The sequence below is a fragment of the Schistocerca gregaria genome, chromosome 5 (assembly GCF_023897955.1).
Source record: "Schistocerca gregaria isolate iqSchGreg1 chromosome 5, iqSchGreg1.2, whole genome shotgun sequence".
Taxonomy (NCBI): domain Eukaryota; kingdom Metazoa; phylum Arthropoda; class Insecta; order Orthoptera; family Acrididae; genus Schistocerca; species Schistocerca gregaria.
The window spans coordinates 390,867,685-390,888,864 of NC_064924.1; the positions used below are offsets into that span (position 1 = coordinate 390,867,685).

At 41.6% G+C, this 21,180-nt stretch overlaps 1 protein-coding gene across 1 annotated transcript in view; it reads left to right on the forward strand.

Annotated features, from left to right (window-relative positions):
• Positions 1 to 21,180, forward strand: part of LOC126272493 (sex peptide receptor) — a 3,488,090-nt gene that overhangs the window by 1,843,442 nt on the left and 1,623,468 nt on the right. The window lies entirely within an intron of this gene.

Below are 21,180 nucleotides of genomic sequence, written 5' to 3' on the forward strand. Positions count from 1 at the left end.
CTCGCCTTCCTATACACAGGGTTGTATAGTAGAGTACAAGTAAATAAACAGACGTTGCTAAAATATGTGTAATACGGCAGCGATAGAGGCCTGTTGGAAGGATGTTCTCTTTTAGAGAAATAAGTCATTGAATTTCACTGAGTTAAAGCCTTTTACTCTTGAAGGAGCTTTATCCCTTTGAAAAAGTAAGCGCAAAAAATGTTCTTCACAGTTGTGAAGAGAAAACCAGAGCGAGTAACTATCCCAGGAGAGCTGACATTTTAAATGTCATCTTTCATTTCAGGCTGCGTAAAAGGGAGTTTCGGTTTGTTCTGCCATCCCCGGAGACCTGGATGTCGGGCAACCAACGGTTTGAAATTCGGAATCAACGTGAAATATAAAAAAGATAGTGAGATTCTTAGCTAGCTATTTCACGCAACACGTGAATTTTAACGAGAACCCATTCTTTCCAGTGACGAATGGAATATATCCACTATAGCGCCAACATTCTATGCCGCTCGTTACTATTATTTGCAGCTATTACATATAAATATCTACGCTCGAGGTGAACATTTATTCAGGTTGGCGGAGTTTTGTTCCTTTCATTCTTGAATTCTGAAGCACTGAAGCAGTTCCGAATAGTCGAGGCATATAGAACACATTTTTTTCTAATAGGCCATGCAAAAAAATCTATCATGTATCTGAAGTTTACATGTAACGTACTTCTACCCTCTATCAGTCTAGATTTAGATCTTCAACAGTTTGTCTAAATTTTCCACGACGACGAACAGCTAAATAAGAATTTGTATTCCTTCTTTATTTGCTCTCTACGCTGCAAGGCAGCAGTTTATTTTCTCCAGCTTTCTGATTTTAAAGAGAGGTGAAGATTGGAAGATACAGTAATAAAAACCGTTTTCTGTCGTTTGTAGCGTTTCTACAATGCCAGTTTACATTTGGAACACACAGTTTCATCATCAGTGATTTAATTCTTCTGAAACTTTCATCTAGGTGCCACAAGAGTAAAGTGTAGCTGCGAATTTTATTTTGCTTTCTTTTAGATATGAAATCACAGTGAAGTTACTTCCACATTTGGTGTGCACCGTTATATCATTACACTATATACAACAGTGTAGGCAAAATGCGAGAATTACTTAATTTTTGTACCATATACAAAAGGAATTGATAAAATTTTGACATATGCGTTTCTGGCTTGTTGACATAGTAATGAATGTGATTATTTAAGGGCTTAATGCCTGATAATCGAACTGTGACTGTTTTTGTCACCGAGTTATACATTTACTTCACTGTCTCCATTAGGCCATCAATAGATACCATGATATCTACAGATTGCTGTGTCATCAATGAACAGCTATTACATGTTAATTCGTCAGTTATCCATTTAATAATGATGATTATGCTATCAAATTAAGTACGACAGAAATATGTTTTGGTTGTTCTATAGATTGGTATTATTACTGTAATCGTTTGTGTCTCACAGAAGAGACTTTTTAACAGTTTTATGATCTTTGATATGCATCATAAATCCCAACTGACTGATATGTACATTAAAATATTTCTTTAAAGAATTTTGTCATGACTGTTTTAATAAAAAAACTTGAAATAACTTTTTTAACACGCATCAAAAAAGTTGTGAATGCCCACACTGTAAAAAACGTATGACAGGGAATGCTTGAAAGTAGTACCCACATAGTTTTAAAACTATCCCACCATCTAAAGTATCTAATCTCGTACACAAGAGAGAAATAAATTCCACACTGATTGATTACATGCCGAAAATCTTTTTTCGATATTTTTTAAAAGAAATTTTTGTATTGTTCATTGCACATTCGAGTGTCAGTATGAATAACAATAAAATTATTTTTACCGCATTCTCTTCAAATCGTTGTTGTTGTTGTGGTGTTCAGCTCTCTTCATATCATTAAAGAAGAGAATATGAGCATCTGAAATATGATATTTGGGGAAAGATGCTAAAAATTAAGTATAGTGACTTTATTATTAATGGGGAAGTTTTTTGTAGAAATGTGTAGAAGGTAATGTAGAAAACACAATGTAAAGTAAGTGCCAGAAATATAGGAGATGTTAAGACACCAGGAAATAACGTCACTGGTGCTAGGGAGATCCGAAAATTGTAGAAACTTTACGAAAAGAACAAGAGTGGAATATATTCAATAAAATAGTGATGATACTGGGAGTTAAGTGCTGCTTTGGAAAAGAATCTCAGGAGGGTCTATCGTGGCAGACTGCCTCAAACCACTCAGAATACTGTAGACACAAAGCAGTGGGGTCTCTATGAATATAGCTCCACTATTATATTTGCCGACCATACAGCTGAATGTGTACTAGCTTTGTTATAAGCTATATCTGTGCTCAATCGAGTATCTTGTACAGCGGTACTTCGGGACGTTCACCTACCGCCTGGATGTTAGAAAACCCGATCTGTTCCGTAATTTGTGTGGTTGCTTTGTCCCCCTAGACAAATGACGAGCGTCAGGACGTTGCTACAGAACAACTGAATACTGAGCCGCAGGTGACAAGGTTCCCACAGGTATCCTTTCTTATATGGTGTAATACTAGCAACATTTCTTCACTCAAGGAGTAACTACCATACTGTCAATTAACCTTTACAACAGGTTTCCTAATACAAGAAATTTCTTTAAATTCCGGCTGCATCATAGAATTGTTAGGTCCTGTAGGAAACCATGGGAAAAAATTGAAAAACTAAAATATAACTCTTCAAGTGCCGTCAATTTTGAATCATTTTTAGACTCGCTCAACCATTAATTTATCTTTACCATCATAGCTCACTTAATCGATATGGTCATGTGGGTAGTGTCTCCAAATATTTCTGTCAGCAAACAATTCCTTCTCTCACGCACACGACAAAGACATGATCTTGCATCCAAACAGTAATGGCTCGCCCGCGTGCCCATAGATTTTAACGTACTGAAGATTTCTTCAAATATAATTATGTAGATAAGGCCTTTCAATATCAATCTTCGTTGTTCAGAATTATAAAATGGTTTTTGTCACTGAAACAGCCCGTGATAGCACATGTTAAATACAACAGTTTTCGAGAAACTGAAACGATGCTTTTTACCACAATAAAACGAAACCATATGAAATCTCTACTGCTTGGAACCATACTAATCCTGCCAGTCAGCCTAACGCCACCCGGTAAGACCACTTTTATTAAAGGTTACCTCATATCTTTCACTTCGACTACATTTGTCTGCAAACGCATAAAAATTTTGGCACAAACTTAAATCAAGTGTCGACTTTACCTGCTGAACTGATTTGTTCATATGACACTTAAATGTTTTGGCGATTTGTCTAAAATGGAAATCTATCTGAAGTTGGTGTTGATCATTATAGAGCTTGCTTCTTAATTCTGAACTCCTCTTCACTCTTTGGAGATAACCAAGGTAGTGAAGCTTATTCAACAGCAATCATAAAACAACAAACAGCAATGTGGAATATAGGATGACCGCCGATCTCAATAATATGAAATAAATAATCTCTTATCAGCATCACTACAATGACATCCATATTACTTTCTAGAGGAGAAATTACTCAAAGAAGGATTTTTGTCTGATCGGTACCACAATTTGTTAATACTGCCAGGAACAATATAAGAAAACTGAATTCTCACTATTTCATTTTCCTTTTTAAAAAGAATGAATGTAGATGCATCGGTAGAGCTATTTGTTAGTCTGGATGAGGTGTGGGCCTACCACTTCATCCCAGATATGAATAGGAAAGGATGGCAGAAATTAGATGCCGTTGATTCCGCAGCAAAGTAATGGGATTATCGGATACCTTGAGGGCAGTTTCTTAAGCAAAAACATATTCTTGTTAGTGATTAACACGCAAAGTGTAAAATTAAACAGGTGATTGTTACATTTGATTTATGGAAGTGAAACAAAATTTACATGAAAAATCTCATTAATTATAAGAGATGAATCTCAAGCTCCTTTACAAAAATGCACCTGCTGTAAAAAGCTGTTGATGAGTGAGCGGTAGATCTGAAGCAGGGCTCAGTGATGTGTGAACCTTAATATATGATGATTCTCAGTTATACATTATGTACAAATGTGAGACTGGAAAATGCATTGAGTACAGCGAATGGTAGCAGTCTGTGGAGGTTTTGCAGGCTTTTGCGGAATTTGAACTTATGATTTGAACGATATTGAATAAAGACCTTTGTCTGTAAACGTGACAAGTTCAAAAAGGAGGTACACTGTCACTGTAAGTGATGGAGACGCTTCCTCCTCTCTTTCGTATCGCCTGTTGGATCTATCAAAAAAATTCTAATCCTATCACAGGAGACACCACACTGGTAATACCACGTGTCCTTACGCTCAGAATGTAGGCACTGTGAAACACTGCGACATATCTTGCCTAACATTTAAAAAAAAATTAGAATCGATTGAATAAATTATTGTAAAGAAATTGTAACATATATCACAGTCAGTTGTGCTTTATGATATATAAAAAAAACTGTGATTTATGATACACGCATAAAAGAGTACAGAAAATTATTAGAAATACAGTTTCATCTAGGAGGCAAAGCGCATTCAATACCAATTTTAATGTGTTACTCTTTGGTATTCAGAGGTTTGTTTCTCACAGTACACTGATTGCATGCTACTTTCCTGCCAGTTATTTTGTGTTAATTCAAGACATAGTAGGCTTTGGAGGATCGTATTTACCAAAGCTAAAAACGTTTGACACGTTATTTGTGTTCGTAGAAAGTAGGAAGAATGCTGTTCATTTTTGTGCTGTATAAATGGAACGGTATCCGTCTGGATGTCACCCATCTGGACAGTTATTTGTGAACCTTTTCAACCGGTTACCCTAACCTTAAACTGTAACAGCTAGTGTGACGGGGGAAGGGGTTAATTTAACATTTTAAAAGCTGTCCCTGAGGATACGCGCATTAATTCCTACGGAAACGAACATGGTGCTGGCATGTGTCAAGGATGTGTAATAAGCGTTCTTCATCGTCAGGTGTTCCATTCGTATCATGGCTCTCTCTCCATAAAGAGTTGTAAAGAAACAATTTCTAAGATCGTGTTAAAGTTAATAGCTATAGTGGCTCTGTTAAAAATGTGCACCAGATTTATCATGTATCTTGTTTGGTGAAGAAGCAGTATCTACAAATCTCGAGCAGGTTAACTTCCGAAACATGCAGTGCTGTTCCACAAGAAAGTCTCCATAGACTTGTTCAGATATAAAGTCGTCGCCCATGAAGTATAAATATGTCATGTGGAATAGTGAGCAACAAACACACTGACCGTGTTCTAATAAAAGCCAACTTTCACAGTCATTGAAAGGTATATTACTGCATACCAGAAGGAATGCATGGTATGAGCGTGACGGTTTTCCACGTTGGCGGCGTACAGCAGCCTGTTTTCACAACAGAACGGGACCTGTACCTTGGTCAACCCATTCACAAAATTTGACTCTGGAGGGCGTTTTATCTCTGGGAAGTTAAACTGTACTGTTTACAAGGAAAAATCGATTACACCAGGTGAAATAGAACTACTTGTTAATGCTGCCTGCGCCAAAATTTCTGACGAAATACAACAATGTGTACATCAATACTTACTTGTAAGAATGTTAATACGTATTAAAGCTGGTGTTTGGAATACTAAACACCACCTTCAGAAGCAAATTCTGTTTCGTCTTCAGAATTCAAGTCCTTTGGCAGTTGACTTTTCTCCCTAAAAGCCCACTTATGTTTTCAATATCCTTCTCAAAACTTCGTACGTATAACTGAAAATTCTTATTGCTTAAGAAATGAAGGCTACCTCTTGTGGTAATGCAAAGGGAAGTGTTGAATTTAAAATCGAGGCACATAAAATCCCAGTTAGCATTTGTCACCGTAGGCAGATGGCATATCCGTGGCACTTGCAATTTTCCAATTTTACTTTAAAACAACTCGTAAAAATGTTTCTAATATATTAAAAATTCTCTCTTCGTTGTCAACTATGAGACAGTGGTCATAAACGTACGGCTTAATTCTCCACAGAGCAGCAGCATGGAACGTGTCTGCCATTTAAGTAGTCGCCGAGTGGTCCCTCTGAGACTTAATTACGGAAAGAAATATTTGCAGGAATGCTGAATAATTCGTGACAACCGAGTGAGACGAAGATCTCTCGCGTCTGTTGAAATGAGACTTCCTCAGTTAGGAAGCGTAATGAGGTGACAGTAGGTCTGGAACAGAGCTGCATTACCCTTAATTTGCCCTCCTAGAGAAATAAACACCACGACTGTGATGAAACTGCTTAACACCGTGCCATGAAGGAACGAGCATCAAAAACAGCCAATCCCAAGTTAATTTTGCGAAACACCAGAAGCTTCTAGAAAAGAACGAATACTTTCACGCAGACAAATTACAACAGTAAACGTAATGTTCGATACACGTTTATAGTACCAGACTGCACAGAATTCGTGTGTTTCTTACGGAATGAAATCAATTAGCGTGAATATATTTGTTGGTATTGATAGGCTATCTCCTTTCACCTTTATTTAATTTATAGAGAGCGTTTAGGGTTCCTCAGAAATAATGATTTTTTTTTCTTTTTGCGTTGTGCTAAAATAAGGAATGAGGAGGTTCTGCACAGAATCGGAGAGGAAAGGAATATGTGGAATACACTGATAGGGAGAATGGACAGGATGATAGGACATCTGTTAAGACATGGGGGAATGACTTCCATGGTACTAGAGGGAGCTGTAGAGGTCAAACACTGTAGAGGAAAAGAGAGACTGGAATTCATCCAGCAAATAGTTGAGGATGTAGGTTGTAAGTGCTACTCTGAGATGAAGAGGTTAGCACAGGAGAGGAATTTGTGGCGGGCCGCATCAAACCAGCCAGGACACTGATGACCAAAAAAAAGTGTGAATTAGCAATATTAATATGATATAGAACAGTCTTTCTTTCTGTATGGTACTACTTTCCTTCCATTCGGAACAGACAATTTGTTTGATTGCAGCTTCGGTGAATCTTCTGACGTTTGTGACGTTGATGATCTTTGGTTTGTCGGGCGCTCAACTGCGCGGTCATCAACGCCTGTACAAGTTTCCAATCTGTGCGTCGTCCAATCTAGACACTTTCACGAATGATGATGAAATGATGAGGACAACAGAAACACCCACTCCTCGGGCAGAGAAAGTTCCCCACCCGGTTAGGTATCGAAACCGGGACAGAGGTAGAAACGCTAGCCAGTAGACCACGAGCAGCGGACCCTGACGTTCAGTTTTTGGCGGTTATACAGTTCAGCGGAACACATTACAAGTTTTTACAGGCGGCAAGATACAGCTTCAGTGAATTATAAAATTATAAATTTATGTCATATACGAGCGGTTTTGTGTTTAAGTGATTCTCAAATTCAAAACCTGTTTTTAGTATTTTGAAATAACCAGATCAGCTTGACTGAAAGTAATTTCTTCGAATTATTTATGTGAGAAGTTACGAAGCTTAGCTTTTGAAATAAAACAACCATTATTAATATTCTACACAGTTATTCTTCATGTGAACGTATTTATTTCTCAACAGCAGTCACCATGGCGACAAACACATTTTTCTTAAAGAGAGACCTGTTTGTTGATACCGCCAATGAGGACTGTAATCCTGAATGGCAGTGTGTCCCATGTGTGGACGAACTCTTCGAATTCGAAACTCGTTACAACATCTTGTTTCTCACGCACCGCCATAGGTACATTACGCGAAGCCATATTACACAGTACAGTTCGGTGCCATTTAGCGACAGAGGGCTTGCAGACATAAAGAATAAAGGTCTAGAATGTTAGTATGTGTGTATTGAATTGGGGACGTAGACACGACGGAGAGGCTTCTTCGCCGCCGTAGCCCCCTTTGCTACACAACCGCATAACGGGCTACAGCAGTCCACTCACCCAACCGTCACCACACACTGAACGTTGGGTTACTGTGCGGTTCGGGCCCCAGTGTACGCCCAATTGAAAGTCTCATTCCAGACGAGTGTAACCCCGATGTCTGCGTGTTAGAGTAATTATGATGTACGCGTACCTGGAGGCAGTGTTTGCGCAGTAATCACGGACATAGTGTAACTGAGGCGGAATAGGGGGAACCAGACCGCATTCATCGAGGCAAATAGATGACCGCCTTAAAAACCATCCACAGACTGGCCGGCACACCGGACGGATTCCTGCCGGGGACGCAATGCCTTCCCGCTCGGAAAGCAATGCTGTAGACCGCACGGCTAGTCGGGCAGTCTACTATATTAGTAACGTGTGTTTTATCTGAAAAGCCTTAACAGTTTCCAAATAAAAAATTAGGAGGATTTACTTCCAAGCACGACCTCGTGATTTGCTTCGGAGTTTCGTACACACTAGTCATAACAGCGCTGCGGGAACCGTGGCATAAGTTTCAGTGATTCGGCTCTTCAAATCATTATTCATAGGCGTTTCAAGTACTTCGTTTTTAGCAAAATTATTTCAGGCAAAACCTGGAGTGCCTCATTGCATTTGATGTAGGAGATAACGGACTCTCGTCTTCTTTGTTCATCCATCTTTGTGTACAAGCCTGTATGTACGTATTTCGTACAGACTTGGCTCATTGTAATGGTGGAGCACCTTGTTGAATAACGGCTGGTTGTCAGTCAGTTAAACAACGAAGCATTAAGATTCAAATGGTTCTGAGCACTATGGGGCTTAACATCTTAGATCATCAGTCCTCTAGAACTTAAAATTATTTAAACATAACTAACCTAAGGACATCACACAACACCCAGCCTTCACGAGGTAGAGAAAATCCCTGACCCCGCTGGGAATCGAACCCGGGAACCCGGGCGTTGGAAGCGAGAACGCTACCGCATGACCACGAGATGCGGGCAAACAACGCATTACGATATGAACACCGCACGAATTGTTAATTACCACTTTGAGAGGAGCTTATAATTAAAATTTCATCTCAGAAGAGGGTACCGGAAACTTCGTGGAATCGTCTGTAGCGTGTTAAGGTTGCAGGCTACAAACTTTGCTCAGTGTGGCGACCATCTGTGTCCACGACCGCCACAGATTCCCTTTGTCTTTTACAATTCTTTGTAGCACTTTTCGAATGGCGGACCATGCAATGTTCAGCTGTCTTTACACAGTTCGTATACCGCTTTAAGACTGCACATTGTCTACAGAATCCTCACCCGTGGCAGCATCAACTTCTTCAACATGTTGTGGCGTAATTTGCCGTCGGCCTCTTCCAGGAGTAACTCCCAAATCACCAGTTAATTCGATTCTACGAATCATGTCCTTCAACACCGGTACGTAAAGAGAACCACTCCATATTCCTTTACTGCGCCGTTTTCACAAAGAGCAGCTGCTCTACTTCTACTGTTTTGACAAATCAGCTTTGTTTACGGGTAAAGCCCTGCTCACCTTGTCCAAACCTATGATCATTGTCTGCAGCTATAAAACACATTGATGCTAGCATTTCAACTCTTCGCTGCCGTACCACTACCGGAGCCTTACGGCAATTCGTCACACTATCGCTACTAACGAAGCAAACCCTTCAGCACGCAGTTTGAACATTATTCGTATAAAGCTGTTTACGCAAACAGTAAATAGTTTTCCGTGTACGCAGGCTCAAGTAGCGAAATATTATTCATAACCATTCTGTAACGTTCGTACTCACATCAGGAAATAACTTCTTCAACTCCATCTTCATAGAAGGCGGTTGCGGGAGCTCGGCTGCTCAATACAAAATGTCAAATCAAAGCAGCTTCAACTGTCTACATTTCCAATTTTATTTTATTTGTGATACTGGTTTCAGCGTTACATTATGCTATCTTCATGCTACCTGACCGTTCGTTTAGGAAGAATTCCATCTTCTTTACAATCGAAATAAGTGCCAGCATATGGTCACTGGTATCCGTAGTCTTCTTAATAACACAGCAGCCCTTTCGATCCTCGTTTACAGAAATGAATGGTGTGGGTTGCAGTTGCAGTGCGTTGCTTAATACAGGAACATGAAGCGATCTTACCAAAAGTTGGAGTAACGTAAATTGAAAACAACAAGGCGAGCAGCAAACGACAACAGCTCGCTCGAGCAGAACTACGACATAAACAAGAGTGTCACAAAACTCAGCATGCGTAACTGCAGCAGACCTAACCCTCGTGGCACAGCATCTTAATGGCTGCTGCAGTCAAAGAGCCTCCCATGAGACACGTCGTTCGTCCACCTATCTGCAAGAATTTTGCAGAATGCGTTACTGTCACCAAAGTTCCTGATCACAGAACAAAGCACTCTGAGCACTATGGGACTTAACGTCTAAGGTCATCAATCCCCTAGACCTTAGAACTACTTAAACCTAACTAACCTAAGGACATCACACACATCCATGCCCGAGGCAGGATTCGAACCAGCGACCGTAGAGGTTGCACGGTTCCAGACTGTAGCGCCTAGAACCGCCCGTCAATTACAGAACAAACATACGATTTACAGGATGCACAATCCATTATATTTGCGTGACGTTTTCGATGTGACAGGGTAGTGTCATGTTCATGTGATAATGAAACGAGGCGAAAAGGTGACTCGTTTCATCAATGAGTGCAGTTGCTGCTAACAAGTCAGTCTACTACGAAATGTTAAAAGGTGGAATGAACACCGTCTACATCTTCACGTTTATGAGATTGATAGTCTACCATTCTTCGGTGCTTTTTGAGAACAATTGGAGAGCTATTCCGGCTTAAGCAAGACACTCTTGGCTTGTTTTACTTTTCCAAAACATATTTTAACAATTCTTGTGCTTTCTTCATTGGGATTTTGTTTCTTCAGCCGTGCACGGTGCCACACATTTTGATACAAGCTTTCATGATTTATGGTACTCTAGTCTTGTTTCTTGCTATATTCGCTGCGTTAAAAGACACCTGATAGTCTTAAAACCGGAGTTATCTTTACAAAATAAATGAAAATGGGAGTGAAACAATCAGAAATCCATCTATGAAGAAAATTAGGGTACCATATTTTCTTGAGTCCATAATAGTATTTTCAACTAGCATTTGCCTTTCCATTTCCTCATATCTTATATGACGCAGTCATGATACTCCGCTCCTCCTCCATTACTTCATTTCTAATGTAGGAAGCCTCAGTTTATCTTATTTGTTAATTTCTCAGTTTTCTAAACCATACGTGCAATTCTTGCTACAGTTGTAACGTAAGAGAGTCCAGCTAAATAGTCCTGATTTCAGAGTTAAATACCTCGAGAAGAAATATCGACAGATCAGAGTAACAAAACAGTCTAAGCTGCAGTTCTTCGTACGGTACATTTGTTGTGAAAGCTGTAAAAATTTTATGCAGAAGTTACACAGAAATTTAGAATTCGGCAAGCTGCTAAGAGACTGCGCCATACGCTGTGCAGCTCGTACATAATTAGCTTGCCGTATTAAACTCGTCCTCTGCCATCAGTCTTTGCAGTAACATCACAAACTTTTCGAAATGTCAGCCACTCTCAGTATGGAGATGGTGCAACCGTTAGTGTCTCAGAAGAAATGGTTTCAGATGATACACAGATCTCCGATTCAAGTTCCTCCAGTGTGGTATGACGGTTCCGAAAGTGTCCTCCAACGTGCGCCGAAAATGTACTCACAAGGAGCCAGATACGGGGCGAATATGGAAGCCAGTCCATCGTAGCTCAGCAGGCCGCTGTGGCCGAGCAGTTCAGTTACTTCAGTCTTGAACCGCTCAGCTGCTACTGTCGCAGATTCGAATCCTGCCTCGGACATGGATGTGTGTGATGTCCTTAGGTTAGTAAGGTTTAAGTGGTTCTTCGTGTAGGGGACTGATGACCTTTAGATGTTAAGGCCCATAGTGCTTAGAGCCATTTGGACCATCCAAGTGCCTGTAAATCTGCAATCATTCAGTGCAATGACACTGTTCCCGAACTATCTCTCAAGAAAGCGAAACACCTGCTCGGTACAGTGTGGTCTGACCCCAGGTTGCATGAATCCCTCGGTGCCTGGTCGATCCTGCAACACTAGTACTGTGGCGGCAAGCTGTTCAAATCTACTACCTAAAGTTGACACAGGATAGTTTCTCCCATTAAAGAGGGGACAACCATTCCTCTGCTGTATATCTCAGCCGAAACAGTAACTTTGGAAGAACACAATGAATTATCTTAACACAAATGGGAATTTTCGGAACACAAATATCGCCAGTTCTGTTTGTTTATGATTCCATTCAGATGGAAGTTTGCTTTATCTTTGAACCAGATGCAGCCAACATCATATCCTTCACAGTCAATCATTACGAGACTCGTGTGCTCAAAGTCAGCCCTCTGTCACACAGCTCGTACAGTCATGTCCAGGTGGCTTTGGATTTTGATTAGGGACATGTGTACGTTCTCTCTCAGTGTTTTACTCAAGGTGGAACGCATCAAAACAGTCTCAGCTGCAGGTCTCCGTACGGATTTCCTTGGATTTCACAAACAGTGGCGATATTTTCAGAAGTAACTTAAGTTTGCTTGAGGCCAGCATTCCCCGCTAGATCTTCAGCCACACTGTCGGCCCGTTGGAATCTGGCGAAGAGGTTTCGAATGGTTTTCTCACAGATTCTTTTGGTACGTGGAGTATGGATACGTTGGTATGGGCGCAACGCAGCAATGTCTTTTGCGCACGTGCGGAATTTGAAACGAGTGTCCGTAAAATACACTAAAGAGGAGCGTAAAACAGCATCAACAAAATGTGACAAAATGTGGAAAACTATGTGTGTACCCACACGGAAGCACGAAACGAAGTATTACGCTAATATTAAGTCATTAAATAAACAGGAAGGAAGTAGTATAAGAATTTAAAACAATATAGCAGTTGGACAGGGCTGGCTGAATGGAAGAACAAAAGAAGTTAGCCAGCCGCTCTCCAACACACTAAAAACTCCAGCCTAAATGTTTAGGTCACAGTCCAGACACATCATAGATCTTTAGAACTTGGGTCTCACTCGTCTCATCATCAGCTAAAACAGGTGGCAGATCCTCTCCAATATTGACTTCGGGCCTTGCATTATGGTGTAAAATGCACTCTGTTAAAATATGGTGTACGGAGATTTGCACACCACAAGCATCACAAAACGGAGTATCCTTTCGCTGTAGTGAAAAGACGTGTAATTCGAAGACGTGTGAGGGTCGCTTCATCCCGCCTGAGCAGCCGGCAGGAGAAAGGCCATGGCCGGATAGTTTACTTCGCCAAATGCAGCTTATTGTCCCTTACCTCCAGCCTTTCCTCGTCCCACAACTGCAGTAACTACTTTCGTAGAGCGGAAACGACAGCCTGTAAGGGAATAGGACACTGTGCCACATCCTGTCCTGTGCACACCGGTTCATTGCCCCACATCCCCAAGAGCCCTGGCACCCACCAGAGGTACACATGCATTCTTAGCCATTGGAACAAGTAAAGTCGGTCATATATCAAGCTAGCCAAACTTCTCAGCTGGGTACAGTTTCAGTAACGACTGTAAAGTATTAAGGGAGTCTGAGCAGATGAGAAACCATTAGCCCTGAATACGTCGCATCGGGATCCAGTGCCTTCAGGTTTACTCGTTACAAAGGCGAAACCTTGTGACATGGACGGGGAACAGTACAGAGTAGCCAAGGACATTGTCTTTTTCGAACAATCAAGGTACACTACTGTGAAACCATAGCGGACGTTAAAAAACAGATTGAAATGTAAGATCGAATGTACTATCTTTCTTAAAATTGTCCATGGCTAAAATATGTTTGTACCTCTTGAGGAGCCAAGGTGGAAATTTGCTCCAACCAAGATGTAAAACATTAAGATCGTCCACACCTATCTCTAAAACTCAATCCTGTGCACGAATCCCACAGGGCCTCACTGCCCTTTGCCAGTTAAGAAAAAGCCTTTCCACTGGAGGCCGATCAACGGTACGGCATGCAGGTGTGTATGATGTGGGCAGTGTTTTATATGCTGGCGCACCGTAAGCAGCCATCACCTCATGTGAAGCGGCAGTTCACCAGCCTCTGCACCGACTTTTTATGGGGTTTTTTCTGAATGCCCCGGTGATCAGTTCAGACCACGCATAGTGCACCACTTCCAATGTCTTTAAATAATACAATTTCGCAGACCCATATGCCGTACGCCCATAATCTAGCCGACATCGCATGCTGGCTCTGTAAAAATGGAGCAGACAATACCTGTCTCTTCACTAAGTACTGTAGCAAAAGGCATTTTAAAATACTTACCGCCTTAAGCAACCGTTTTTTCATTTCCTTAATATGTGGAAACCATGTAATTTTACAGTAAAATATGAGGCCAAGAAACCTCATCATGTCCTTAGAATTATGAACGGTGCCCCTCATTCTCAACTCAGGTAAGTTTAAAATGGAACGAGAACGGCTAAAAGAGACACATTCAGATTTTCCTTTGAAAGCTTAAAATCAATCTTTGAGCCCATCCATCAAAATCTCGAAGAATTAGTTGCAATTGAAGTGTTGTCGTTGCAAGACTGAGAGAAGAGCAAAACGCAGGGAAGTCATTTACAAACAAAGAACACGGGACAGGACTTCTCATTATTGACGTAATGCTATTAATAGCTATGCCAAGGACAGTCATACTTAAAACACTACCTGGAGAGACAGCGCTGTCGTGCCCAAAGCGATCCGACAGGACGTCAATGACCTCGGTACGAACATACAGTGGCGAGAGAAAGGACAGAATAAAAATGGAAAGACATCCACGAAAACCCCATTCGTGAAATGCTAAAATGCGTCCATGCAGAATCGTAGGACTTATAGATGTTAGAAAATATACCTATAATGTGATGCTGGTACAGGAGAGCCTGCTGTATAGCCACCTCCAGGAGGGCCCGGTAATCAAAGGTGAAGCGATAGCTCCTGAACGCACACTGAAAGCGACTAACGAGTGGCTTGCGTGCAAAGATCCAGACGACGGCGGTTGGCCATCCGCACCAAGGTGTTTCCCACGCAAGCTAGTGGGCTACATTACGATAACTACTAGGGGATGTACAGTGTTCCCAGGCTTTAAAAGAGGAGCTAAAATTACCTCATGCCAGAGTCTGGAAAGTGACCTGACCCCAAATGCCATTACAAAGTGTTTCGCCTCGTGAGGTGCCGTAGCGTACTGTAATGAATTCTGCCGTGACCAGGGGATGTGTCACGAACAGCAGAGAATGTAAAATCCAGCTCCCAAATGGAAAATTGGCAGTTGCAACCTTAATCAGTGGTGGTTCGGAAGTCCAAACTGCTCCTCTCAGCAACCGCTCTGCGGTGCTGGTGTAGCAGAATAGGCCACCGTAGTCTGGGTAATGTCTCGCAGACTAGTTTGGAAAGTGCTGTACCCTATTACACGAGCCGCGATGCACCTCCCTCCTCTCCCAGTACACATTTTTATGTGAATATTAAATCGTGTATGAAATCATGCTCTTGTAGCCGTAAGACTGTGATGTTACCTGTGGTATTCTAATACCAGAAAAATGTGTTGTTCAGTGTAATACATGATTCCAACCTCTTTTTTCGGTATGCTAACCTCCTTTCACGTTTCAGCCTTGGAACTGATCACTCTGAGCTGCGGCACACTATTTATAGGCATTATGCATTGCTACTATAGTGCTATCTGTTAGCAGTTTTCCAAACTAATTCGAAATTTCTGTACAGCTTCTACGTAAAATGTTAAACCTTTCACAACGTACACAATACCATTTGCTTCACAAATATATTGATCTAACTTTTCGAAATATTGAAGTTTGAAAGTAGGGACTCCTTTGCTGGAAATCCCGTATATTACATGTCTCCGTTTTGATTGTTAGTTTTTTATTTCATAGGTCGAAATTTAACAGTCGAATTAGCATCATGAATTGTATAACTTTGTTTTTGGTTTCTTCTGTACTCTTTGCTCTAACAGGTAATACTACTCCAAGGTAATTAAAAGCTTTCTTTCCTTTTATCTTGCCAACGTGTCCAAGTCCATTGCCTCATTTTCTTCCATTGCAAGATAATCAGGTTTGACAAGGTTTATTGAAAGACCCCGTTACTCATACTGTTCTCCGAGTTTCCAGGACATAGGGGTGTATATTCAACTTCTTCGACCTTTGTTGCAGTGATCACTTGGTCGTGCGCAAAAAGTAATGTACGCAATGTTATTTGTGTCCCAACTTGAATTCCCATGCGGCAATATCTACGTTTCCATTCCCGTAGAGCTTCCTTTAAACAGATTAAGGACAGAGTAGGATCTAATGTCCTTCCTTCTCTATGTCCCTTTGTGATTCTAAACTCAGTAATACTTCTTTACCCATCTTTATAGAACTGGTGCATTCAGCATAAAACTCTTACTCAACTAATACGTAAGTCATACAAATAATATTCTTCAAGAAGCTCTTCCGAAACTTGCTTTATGCAGATCTACATATATTAAAAGGGTATTTCGATTTCTAGCCATTTTCTTCTGCATTAAAATTGGTAAGATAAATATTCCATGAATACAGGAGCGTACAGATCTAAATCTGCTTTGCCTTTCCGCCTCTAGTGTTTGTTCCTCTATCTGCTTCCTTAAAACTCTACCAGTAATCTGGCAACTGAAGATGTCACACTAATACTGTAATTTTTCCATTCTACCTGCTCACCTTCTTGTATGTAGAAGAAATAAGTGCTTCTTTCCATTAACAGGGGATCTGATGGCCTTTTAAACATTTAACCAAGTCCCTTAAGAACATCTGAAAAATAACTGTCAGTGCACATTTTATAGGTCCAATACTTAAACTCCATGGTCCTGGATCTTTACCAGTCATTTGTTTGACTGCATGTACTGCTTTATCACGATTTATTCTGGAACCCCGTTGGAAACCCCTCTTTCCTACCCCAGTATTCTCCAGCTTCCATATTCAACTCTATCCTCTCTGCAATTCTTGATAATATTGCACACAACGATCATAACATATTGTGCTGGCACTAACGCGATCTCTATTCTGCGCCCTCGTCGCTTTAAGTGTTTGACAGGTTTTATTTGCTCTTATATCGGGTCTAAAATTTTCTGCTTCGTCAAGTATTTTTTCCAATACTCTTGCTCTATAACGATCATTCTTTGAAGGGCAATGTATGTTATGAGATCCTTATCTAAAATGGCACTCAGCTATTTCAGATATGATGGTTTTTCCCCCTCCACGATTTGCTGGATCGTGTCGTCGTCACACCAGTGTTCAACTTTAATACATGGAAGATTGCTTCTTTACTTTCCTTTCATTACACAAGCCACTTGAGGGTCGGAAGTGATAAAGGTACCTGCTAGAAAACTCTCTGAGGCCGTCCAAATAACATTGAGTCTGAATCAGTTACTTTTCTTTATTGCCTTAGTTTTCTTTGGAGATCTTAAGATAGTGATCTGATCCGAACTCTGGACCTCTAAATTCTCTTACGTCAGTTACTTTTAGGTAAGCACCTAATTTCATGATAATATAATCAATTATAAATTCTAATCAATGTTTTGGTTGGATATTGTTGTACAGTCTTCATTCACTTTATATTCCTTCACTCCCACAACACGTGGAAAATTTTAAAAATGCTAATTTTATTGAGTACTAGCTGACAAACCCGGCATTGTCCGATATTCAGTTCGTAAGCAGGCTGTTTAGGTTTTTATGTTGGTAACGCCATGATGCGCTCTATATGAAAATCACTGACTGTGCTGTGTGAAGGCTGTGGTTGGTTTGCATTGTTGGTGTAATATTCGCCATTGTAGTGTTGGGCAGTTGGCTGTTAACAGCGCGTAGCGTTGCGCAGTTGGAGGTGAGCCGCCAGCAGTGGTGGATGTGGGGAGAGAGATGGCGGAGTTTTGCGAGCGGATGATCTGTACGTGTGTCCATCAGAGACAGTAAATTTTTAAGAAAGGATGTCATGAACTGATATATATTTTATCACTTTTGAACACTATTAAGGTAAATACATTGTTTGTTCTTTATCAAAATCTTTCATTTGCTAACTATGCCTATCAGTAGTTAGTGACTTCAGTAGTTAGAATCTTTTATTTGGCTGGCAGGATTGGCGCTCGCTGTATTGCACTAGTTTGAGTAACGAAGATTTTTGTGAGGTAAGTGATTCATGAAAGGTATAGGTTATTGTTAGTCAGGGCTATTCTTTTGTACGGATTATTAAAAGTCGGATTTTGTTGGGCTAAAAATATTGTGTGTCAGTTTAGTGTAGATCAGAATAAGTAAAGAGAGAAATGTCTGAGTACGTTCAGTTTTGCTCAGCTGTTTGAAAAGCAAATAATGTAAGAGGTTTATCTGCATAGTAATTCATTAAGGTTTCTAAGGGGACGTTTCAAGATGACCAATTTTCTATTGAAAACGAAAACAAAAAATTGTGTTTGTAGAGTAATACCGAAAAAATGCCATTTCAGTGTTTCCGTTAAAACACCTTTGATACTATGAATGAGTTGTACAAAGAAATAGCATAATTTACAACCGTATAACTACGATACCCCAGACTGTTTCTGTATACCATGCGCAGTAGGTTCGCTTGTCTACAACGCGATTTTATAAACGCCTCTATGGCAACGTCTCGTTACAGATCTTTAAACAACTATTGTTTTCCTCTAAAACCACTTTCGCTTCGCTATTCAAAGCTTTCAAAAGCACTACCAGGTGTCAGGGATTTCCTTAATTCGAATCAGTTGTAGGAGTGTCTTAGTAGTAAAGAATCAACGTATTAATAGTTCATATATGGGCGTCTTGTCACGGTCCACACGGCTTCCCCCGTCGGAGGTTCGAGTCCTCCCTCGGGTGGGCTCTGAGCACTATGGGACTTAACATCTATGCTCATTAGTCCCCTAGAACTTAGAACTACTTAAACCTAACCAACCTAAGGACACCACACAACACCCAGTCATCTCGAGGCAGAGAAAATCCCTGACCCCGCCGGGAATGGAACCCGGGAACCCGGGCGCGGGAAGCGAGAACGCTACCGGACGACCACGAAGTGCGGACTCATTCGGGTGGGCATGGGTGTGTGTGTTGTCTTAAGCGTAAGGTAGTAGATTAGGTAGTGCGTAGGCTAAGGGGCCGATGACCTCCAAAGTTTAGTCCCATAAGACCTTACATAAATCTTCAATATTTTAATTCATTCATGATGCGAAATTTTTTCTCGCACTTCAGTGTTCATGACGCCATGTCTCATGATCTATGTGCCATATGATTAAATAAATTTGTAAGTTCTTTCACGGGCATATGTGGATATTGTTTGCAAAATATGTAGCAAGTACAGTAAGCAGCAAAGAAGCTGTAACATTAAACTTTATACGCAATGCGACAACGGTCTTTGTTTCTGAGGTCATATCTGCTGAAATATGGGTGGTGCAATAATATAATTTTGTAGATGCATTTAGCAGCTTATATGGATACTGATGTGAAATTTAATTCGAATACAGTTAGCACCACAGAAATAATACACTCCTGGAAATTGAAATAAGAACACCGTGAATTCATTGTCCCAGGAAGAGGAAACTTTATTGATACATTCCTGGGGTCAGATACATCACATGATCACACTGACAGAACCACAGGCACATAGACACAGGCAACAGAGCATGCACAATATCGGCACTAGTACAGTGTATATCCACCTTTCGCAGCAACGCAGGCTGCTATTCTCCCATGGAGACGATCGTACAGATGCTGGATGTAGTCCTGTGGAACGGCTTGCCATGCCATTTCCACCTGGCGCCTCAGTTGGACCAGCGTTTGTGCTGGACGTGCAGACGGCGTGAGACAACGCTTCATCCAGCCCCAAACATGCCCAATGGGGGACAGATCCGGAGATCCTGCTGGGCAGGGTAGTTGACTTACACCTTCTAGAGCACGTTGGGTGGCACGGGATACATGCGGACGTGCATTGTCCAGTTGGAACAGCAAGTTCCCTTGCCGGTCTAGGAATGGTAGAACGATGGGTTCGATGACGGTTTGGATGTACCGTGCACTACTTAGTGTCCCCTCGACGATCACCAGAGGTGTACGACCAGTGTAGGAGATCGCTCCCCACACCATGATGCCGCGTGTTGGCCCTGTGTGCCTCGGTCGTATGCAGTCATGATTGTGGCCCTCACCTGCACGGCGTCAAACACGCATACGACCATCATTGGCACCAAGGCAGAAGCGACTCTCATCGCTGAAGACGACACGTCGCCATTCGTCCCTCCATTCACGCCTGTAGCGACACCACTGGAGGCGGGCTGCACGATGTTGGGGCGTGAGCGGAAGACGGCCTAACGGTGTGCGGGACCGTAGCCCAGCTTCATGGAGACGGTTGCCAATGGTCCTCGCCGATACCCCAGGAGCAACGGTGTCCCTAATTTGCTGGGAAGTGGCGGTGCGGTCCCCTACGGCACATCGTAGGATCCTACGTTCTTGGCGTGCATCCGTGCGTCGCTGCGGTCCGGTCCCAGGTCGATGGGCACGTGCACCTTCCGCCGACCACTGGCGACAACATCGATGTACTGTGGAGACCTCACGCCCCACGTGTTGAGCAATTCGGCGGTACGTCTACCCGGCCTCCCGCATGCACACTATACGCACTCGCTCAAAGTCCGTCAACTGCACATACGGTTCACGTCCACGCTGTCACGGCATGCTACCAGTGTTAAAGACTGCGATAGAGCTCCGTATGCCACGGCCAACTGGCTGACACTGACGGCGGCGGTGCACAAATGCTGCGCAGCTAGCGCCATTCGACGGCCAACACCACGGTTCCTGGTGTGTCCGCTGTGCCGTGCGTGTGATCATTGCTTGTACAGCCCTCTCGCAGTGTCCGGAGCAAGTATGGTGGGTCTGACACACCGGTGTCAATGTGTTCTTTTTTCCATTTCCAGGAGTGTATATTTAAGCGTCATGTTACATGAAAACTCAATTTTTTGATCTACAGTATTGTTTTTATTGTAATACTGTAAAACAAACGTAAACTAATGCTTTTCATTTATTATAATTTGGTTCTACATAGAACCGACGGAAAATTCAGTTAACATTAAATGTCTTGCATGATGCAGCAGTTTCTGAGGCATCTCATTATTTATGAGAATATATCTTCTGAACTATGGTAGGTAGGTGGATCTACATCTACATGTACATCTATATCTACAAGGATTCTCTGCAAATCACATGTAAGTGTTTGGCAGAGGTTTCAAATGGTTCAA